This window comes from Lactuca virosa, chromosome 3 (assembly GCF_052849685.1).
Source record: "Lactuca virosa cultivar CGN04683 chromosome 3, Lactuca_virosa_CGN04683_v6, whole genome shotgun sequence".
NCBI classification, from domain to species: domain Eukaryota; kingdom Viridiplantae; phylum Streptophyta; class Magnoliopsida; order Asterales; family Asteraceae; genus Lactuca; species Lactuca virosa.
This window is the reverse complement of record NC_136428.1, coordinates 242018156-242026590: the sequence shown is the minus strand read 5'-3', so window position 1 is coordinate 242026590 and position 8435 is coordinate 242018156. Positions and strand designations below refer to the sequence as shown.

General features: G+C 32.7%; 1 pseudogene; it reads right to left on the bottom strand.

The window, feature by feature from the left end:
• Positions 1 to 2208: 2208 nt before the first annotated feature.
• LOC145164484 (aspartate aminotransferase, cytoplasmic-like) lies at positions 2209 to 3849 on the bottom strand (annotated as a pseudogene).
• Positions 3850 to 8435: the final 4586 nt, after the last annotated feature.

The following is an 8435-nucleotide window of genomic DNA, read 5'->3' as shown; positions in this document are numbered from 1 at the left end:
GTAAAAAGGTATTCCGACATAAAAAAATCGTCGTAATACACAATAAGAAAAAAAAATGCGGAAAAAATTACACTACAAATTTTTTTTGAGTGGTATCCCGGGCTACCCCGGGATATATAGTAAATCCGCCATTGGTGATACGTGATTCCATATTAATACTCTGAAACAACTAGAATTCGAAGATTTCGCCGCTATTTTCACTAGAGCCGCAACAATCAAAGACCTTAATACTCTGAAACAACGTGAATTGGAAACTTTATCGCCGCGAACTAGAGCACGCTATTGAGGTACCATTTCGACTGATACTCATTCTTTATATATATCAATTTTGGAATCTATTTAGATGATTTGAGTCATCGATCCTCTGTTTTGATTTTGATAAACGAGTACGAATGCCTAAATTGGGTCTAAAGATAGAACCTGCAACAATAAGTGACCGGTTTCTTGATTTCATTAAGTCATTTGCACCTCTTTAACATGCTTTTAGAAACATGAAAGGAAAAAATAAGAAAACTATATCATTGTATACATCTGCTTTCTAGCCATTTAAACCAAAACACCACTTACTCTGCTTATTTCTTATACATATGCAACTCTTATGTTCTCATATTCTTCTTTATGAATTTCCCACAAAATAAATACGATGGATGATGAGCTGCAACAACAAGCACAACCCCAGCCACAGTCACAACCTAGGAAAAAAAAGAACAACCACACGACTAATCGACCACACTTAGCCACAAAGTAAGTTCGCCAATGAGTGTGGTGCAATTACGAGAAAGTTAATTTTTGTCAAATATCCGATTTCAAAGAAAGTGCCACAGTCTGAAAGGGTAAATTTATGGCAGACTATTAAGGTTTTTCTTTTACCTAAGATACATTACATGTGCTTTCATTTGATTAAGATATGTAATTAATGATCAATATTCTTACTCTACAACAAAAATAGAACTCGTTGGAATATTCAAAATGATGATCACAAAGCAGCTGTTCATAGAGCATGCAACAGCCAGTGGAGAGGATTCAAGAAGATGCTTAAAAAAGTTATTTTGAATGATGAAAAAGATGAATCCGTTATCTACCCATTTCTTGAAAAGTTTGCATTGTAAAACTTTAAAGAGAGGATATCATCAAAGGAATTTCAGGGTAATGTCTCTTGATTATATTACTTATTATATTGCAATGTTTTAATTGTGTTTGTTAATTCTCTTTGCAGGAACAAAGTGAGAAAGCAAGGGCGAGTTCGAAGCATAATTCAAATTCGGCCCGACTAGGCCCACATGGGTATTGGGGAAAGAAACCTCAGTGGCAAAAAGATATGCCATATGGTGAGTTGTCGTCACAATTGTATGAGATAAAAAGCGAGCGTTCAAGAGATAATGTCATGGGTCGAAGATCTAAAAACGAGTCCGGGTCAAACATAATCCCACCTAAAATACAACCTATAGTCAACAAGCTTGTAAGAATATATATATATATATATATATATATATATATATATATATATATATATATATATATATATATATATATATATATACTAGCCGTTTACCCGCGCTAAACGCCGGGTGGCAAATAGTTTCTTTCGGAAGATAGTTTTAATGTGATGATTAGTTTCCTTTAGACGTGAGTTATTCATTGCAGCCATTTAGTAGACTATTTTGTGTCGAATAGTTCATTTCAACGGATAGTTTTTCTTGCTAGGTGCATAGTCGTACAATACGAAAGAAGTTGAGTCTACATTTAGAATTTCAACTAATAGTTCATACTTGATTTTACAATATATAAATAACAACAATCTGCAATACATTTATAACATGTCCAATATATAAACTACACCAATCTGCAATCTTGTTGCTTCATCTGCTAGCCCTACATTAAACATCAAATGAGCATCTAAGAAAGATATTTGAAGAAATTGTAAAACAATAAGTTGTTGATTGTACCTTGTTAATTACATAAAACTTCTTTGATGTGTAGATTCCATCATTATCAAACGTTTTTTCCGGCTTTACTAATACTTTGGTCTTGACACGTGATATTTCTCTGGACAACGCCACATAAAGTCCGCCGTTTCGGTTTGGGGGTGTGACAATATATATATATATATATATATATATATATATATATATATATATATATATATATATATATATATATATATATATACACACACACACACGTTAGCAACCAACCAACTTAGTTAATTTAACCAACAGTGGTTACAGGAGCATGTATCGCATCTGCAAGGTGAGGAACAATCCTTAAGCTTAAACTCGTCATGCCAATACATTTGCATGTTTTTCATTTGTAAGAAATAGCAATCTACTTTCATTCATTTGTTTATTGATTATTGTAAGTTATAACATCGTACTTTCATTTATTCCTATTTATAGTTAAAAAAAATGAATGTACAATGTTATAATTTTGTAGAATAGAATTATCAAAGTAGAATGTATTAGTAAGAAAAAAGAAATTTGTTATGTGTTACCCATCAGATGTCATGTAGATGTGGAAATCTTTTATCTTGAAGGTGACTTGCTTAATGCTATGTGTTAAGACCTGTGAATGTAAACATACCAATTTGCTTTATAATGTGGCTCCAATCGCGAGGCCAGGTGTCCCTGCCAACACACAACACACAAAAATTAAAATTGAAGAAAATGAAAAAACAAAATAAAGAAAGCTCCAAAACACAAACATAATTAATACCTCTAGAAGATAAAGCAGCAAAAAGTTATTTGTGCATGGAAATAATACGATCAGCCATTGCCTTCATTTAAAGGCTCCATTCATCATACAACTTTCTGCAAACACAAATTCACCTCAACTTAGTTACACCCAAAAAAAGGTAGAGAACAATGTGTGCAAAAGACGTAAATGCCCTTTTACATGTCTTTGAGAACGGTAGCCACAATTGAAGCACTATGGATCGGTGTACTTGGGTACATGGACCTTATCACAAGTTTTAACCGCCTCTCCACCCTACTTGCCATGTCAGCATTCCTACAAATTTGTTAGGGATAACATATCAAATTAACAAAAGGAAAATCCATCAAATCACCATATATATATATATATATATATATATATATATATATATATATATATATATATATATATATATATATATATATATAAAAGAAGGTGGGACATGACTCGTGCTTAATCTTTAGGTATGTACAAAAGACGTTAATGCCCTCACTATCCTCATTATAGAAAACAGAAAAGATATATGTGAAAAGGTGATGACTTACACCGCTCAAAGCACCAACTCTTTCCCAATAAAGGCCCTTATTTTTAGCAGAACTTTGAGCTATAAAAAAATTCACCACCATCACCAACAAACACACAAACAAATTGAGCATCTTTATACAGACTTCCACTTGCAAAACCCTAAAAAATTCAAGAGCCAAATCTTTAGCACTAAATATAAATAGTCTTTTTTTAAACATAAGAGTTTAAAACTCACCTGATATGCACTATCAAAAAAATGGTAAGAGACTTTTGCATCTAATCAATTGTCTTATTTGATCCCATTGTTCAAGTGTTAGATCAACACCCGTGGGATTAGGAGCGCAGAAACACAATGAATTAAATAGAAAAAGTTATTGCTTGATGGCAGAAACACAAACAAAATAGGAAGAGACATACAATGATATAAGATCAGTAAGTTGTCCTAGCTCTCGTGGAACCTGCCCTAATAACGCATTGATGCCAAAACTCCTATAAAAAATTTGAGATTATCATCATATATCTGAAATCTCAGATGTATTCTTAAATATATAGAGGTTAAAAATATTAATTAAGTTGAAAGTATCAAAAAGGGATGGCTTACATGATCTGCATCTGAGTTAAATTGCCAATGGAAGGTAACAAGGGACCTGTCAAATAATCTGGGGTTAACTTTCAATAGTAGTTAACAGTTTAGTGAAGAAACAGCCGCATACATACAGATTTGTAAGGTAAGTCAAAGTCCAGAGTCCTTCTGGGATTAGACCCACAACATCCATTCCAATAAGCTTTCTGATTATTTGAAGGATGAGAATGATTGTTAGAAGATAAGTAGAATACAAATAAGTAACAAGTTTATAAAAGTTTATTCCAACATGACAGAGTTATATATTTGAAAGGGAAAGAAGGAAGATAAGTACTCACAGTTGGGTGATGTGGAAAATAGAATTAGGGAAATTACAGTCGCATTTGATGCTAGGATTGTAACCGAAGGCATTTTCCAGCGCTTCCAACCACATAGCATCCATGTAACTGTTGGATTAACGTCTAAGTCCTTAACTATATTTGGTATGTACTTGACCCGACCCGGCATGGTCCATTTGGGTTGCACTTCACCGGCACAATTTATATGGATAGTCTTTTGAGAATAGTATATTTATGATTTATATTAATATATTATAAGTTCTAATATATTAATATATAATCATATTATTTAATTAGTATTGATCAAGAATTAATTTATAATTAATTAAGTGATCAAAAGGAACTAATTAAATATGGACTCTTAGATATATATGTGTAGTGGGCCAAGTTCATTTAGGTTGGGCTAAGTCTTCATGGATAGTCCATGGAGCTTTAACCCATGGATCCTAGGAAATGAAAGGTCATGGGTATTAGGGTTTAACCATAATTCTCCACACTATATAAAGGGTCTTATGGTTCATGAAATTAGGGAGTGGCTAGTGTGGATACACTAAAGAGGGCAATAACTGATTTCATAAGTGTGAGCCAAGTATCCATATTCTCTAAAGGTTTTCCAAGGTGTTTTGATGATTTGTGATTCCACTTGAGGCTTCCACACTATTGGGGCTAAGCTCTTAAAGTTCAAGACTTCAAGCTTCATTAAAATGTATGTATTCTAACTTTTTATATTACCCAAGTATCAAGGATTGTATGCTAGATAGGGTAATACCTTGGAATATTCATATTTGCATGTATAATAGAGAAAACATAGATCCAAGGTATTTAGGGTTGCATGTACACTTAGGAGTGTTAGAATGCTCAAAAACCCAACAGTGGTATCAGAGCCATGGGTTGTTTTCTGTTATATTGATGCAAATGTTTTATTTTCAAGTTGAAAAAAAAAGGAAAAAAAAAACATGACGTTTGTCAAATTTTAAGATAATTACTTGTTTTGTGAAAAACGAATTATTTGTAAAATTTAAATCATTTGTTATATGAGTTGAATTAGGTCAAATTTAGTAAAAGATAAAATGATATGATTATTTTATTAGTTTTAAAAGTTTGATCTAAATGTTTTAAGGAGTTACATATTTTGTCATAAAATTTTGGAACTCAAAAGTTTTTTTAAAGTTGTGATCTTAAGGGTTTTTGAAACTTCCATAAGTTATGGATATGAAAGTTTTTTTTTAAAAAAAAATTTGATTCAAAGTTTTTATGGAGTTACAAAATTTGGTATTAATGTTTTAAAGAATTCCATAACTTGTTCTTAAGTTATGGAACATGGAAAGTTTCATCATAAAACACCATTAATTCCATAAGTTATGGAATCCAAAGGTTTTCAAGAATTACAAACTTGCCCTTAAGTTTTGGAATTTGAGAAAAGTTTTGTATGAAAAAAAAAGAATTGAATTCTAAAACTCTTGGGTTCATAACTTAAACAATTAATTAAATGGTTTTAATTTTGAATTTAATAATTGGAATTATGATGTTATTATTGAATAATTCAATTAACTCTTATGGACTTTATTAATAGATAATTAAAGTGTTTAATTAAAAGAAAATTAATAATTCCATAATGACATGGTTTAAATGTAATTAAATTAAGAGTATAGTTTAATTAATAGATTAAACCACCAAGTATTTTAAATGTCTAAAATACACCCTTATACTATTATAATATTAAAAGTTTAATATATTATATGTATAAGAGCAAGTCGTCTTACCATTAGTAGGCCTCATTCACGTAGCCGGTCTATAAGGGGAGTATAAGGTTACTGCCTATAAAATGGCAGTTTAATGGGTGTCCACTCTCACCCACCGCTTCCTTGACTGGTGGAGGGTCGTTAGCCGAACAGGTAGGACAAGGACTATAATTCTCCCTTCATTAAAAGTATTAATGATAAATACTAAGTAACTAAACTTTTTATAAATTCCCAATCTTAGTTACTTAGGAAAATGTGAATAAGGTGCTAATCCATGAAATTACACTTTGCACTTTGTTTAAGCTGTTAGTAGAGCGTGTGTGGTTAACCGGCACACTAACCTGGACTTAACAAGGTAGGCAAAGGGTAACTTAATGTTTATCATAGTATCGTTGGAGCGTGTGTGGTTAACTGACACATCGATTGAGGGGTAAATATTAAGGGTACCAAGTATATTTGCATGGTTACTTCACACCTTGTTTTGTGATCCTCGGCATCCCAGTTACAAAACCTGAAGGGCACACTCGAGATTGAAACATGTCATTGAAAAGTTCAATGAATCTCAAAAGAATCTAGGAGTTTCAAAACCAATTAAAACCTAATAATACATTTCGTTTATCTTGGTGGAAATTGGTGAATCGTCATTCACCTAACTTCAAATATTTTATAGCTTGGATTACGGCATCCCTCTTCCAAGTTATAAAATAGTTTGTTGGGTCCTAGCCTTAATATATCATATTGGGTGTTATATTAAGGACTTAAATCAACTTTACGTGAATTTCTCCCATTGTTGATGTCTGGTTTAGACAACAATGATCTTCCCAAACCAAGCTTTCCTAATGAATATGACTTCCCGAGTTTGGCTCATGTAAGTCATACTTCTCTTCCTCCACCTCCTCCAATTATTCTCCCTAACCCACAAGTTCAAGGTCACTCAAGCCCTAATGGCAAGCAAGGTCTATGTGTGATCACATCTTAGAGATGAAGTCACATATTGACAAGCCGGGAGAGTTGGGTATCAATGTCTTGAGAAAGTTGGATGTTCAATCACTTTCTAAGTCACATAGTGAGTTCCTTTGGGACTACTATGAAACAGACTATGACATGAACATTAATGATCATATCTATTTGCTTGGTGCTGCTGAATCAACAATGATTTGGAACGATAGTAAAGCAAATTTGATTAGAAGATCAACTTCCCAAAAACTTTATGGACAGTGACAATGGTGACACTGGAAATCCAGAAAAAGCATTCTCTTCCCAATGGAAAGGGATTGGCCATAGTCAACTCGGTTGACCAAATGGTAAAGAGAAAGGCTAAGTCTGAGATAGTCCCATTACCAAAGGGTCCATATGTTTATTTTGACAAAGAAAGGGGCGTTGATTGCAAAGCTGCCAAATTTACCTAAGGATGTTAAAGTCAATAAGTTTGACTCTACATCAGGTAGAGCCCATTATCTAACTCTGTTAAGTTCTATTCTGAGATCCTCATTACATGATGTGACTGGGTCACATGTTGATGTTTTAAGAATCAAAGAATAGAGAGAAATCTTAAAGGAAGTATATGCTGATTCTGATCGCGAAGGTGGATTTCGATCGCATCAGAATTTTGAGCAGTTGCTTAAGAAGTTATGATATATTGCTAAGGAATAGATAACAACAATTTTCCATGTGGATTGTAAGGATAAGTTTTTCCGTAAAGTTTTAAAATAAAAGAAAATTGTTTAATTTTATTTATTTGAAGTATCCTTACAATGGCATTTGTGGAAAATTGTTGCTTATATGATTCCACTGACAGCAATATTGGAAAATGGATTTGATTCTTTCATTTGTGGTAGTGTCTAAATTTACCAAATCAGGAAAGTTCCTCATCGCCCAAGTTTCAATTGGACCGAAACTTGAAATCATGCAAGTTGAATAGTATGATGAATGAGAACTTTCAAGCATTGGAAAATCAAGACTAATTACTTGTTCACATGGATGTGTGAGTCAAGTGAAAGACTAAAGGGATCGAGTACACATTCTTGTGCACTGGTCATGTCCACCACAAAGCTCGTTAAGACTATTTGATTTACTAAAGTTTAGTAAATATGGTTATACTTACAAGTTTAAGTATAATTCTGAAACATTGGAAAAGTCTCAATGTATGGCAGAACGAATGGGAAGAATCAAATTAGGCAGAAAGATAAAAGTTTCTCAAATCTGAAAAGATGGGAGAGTACTTTAGTATCATGTTTGTGATCATCTTAATGATTTAGAAATCATATCACAATTAGTCCTCTAAAGGTCATCTTAGTGCATTCTTATGACTAAGAAGAGGAGTCATGAATTGTTGAAATGGTTAGATCAGGAAGATGAGTCATACTTCATTCCAAAACAATTCTTAGAGTCATACTCCAAGATTGTAACTTGAGTGAGATATCTTAAAGAAAGGTTTAAAACACTTGTCAAATGTAAGAGTAAAAGTGTCCTACTCTTGTACATTTTAAATTGGTAAGTTGTGATGTTTTGGATAAAACAAAGACCAACTAAGGC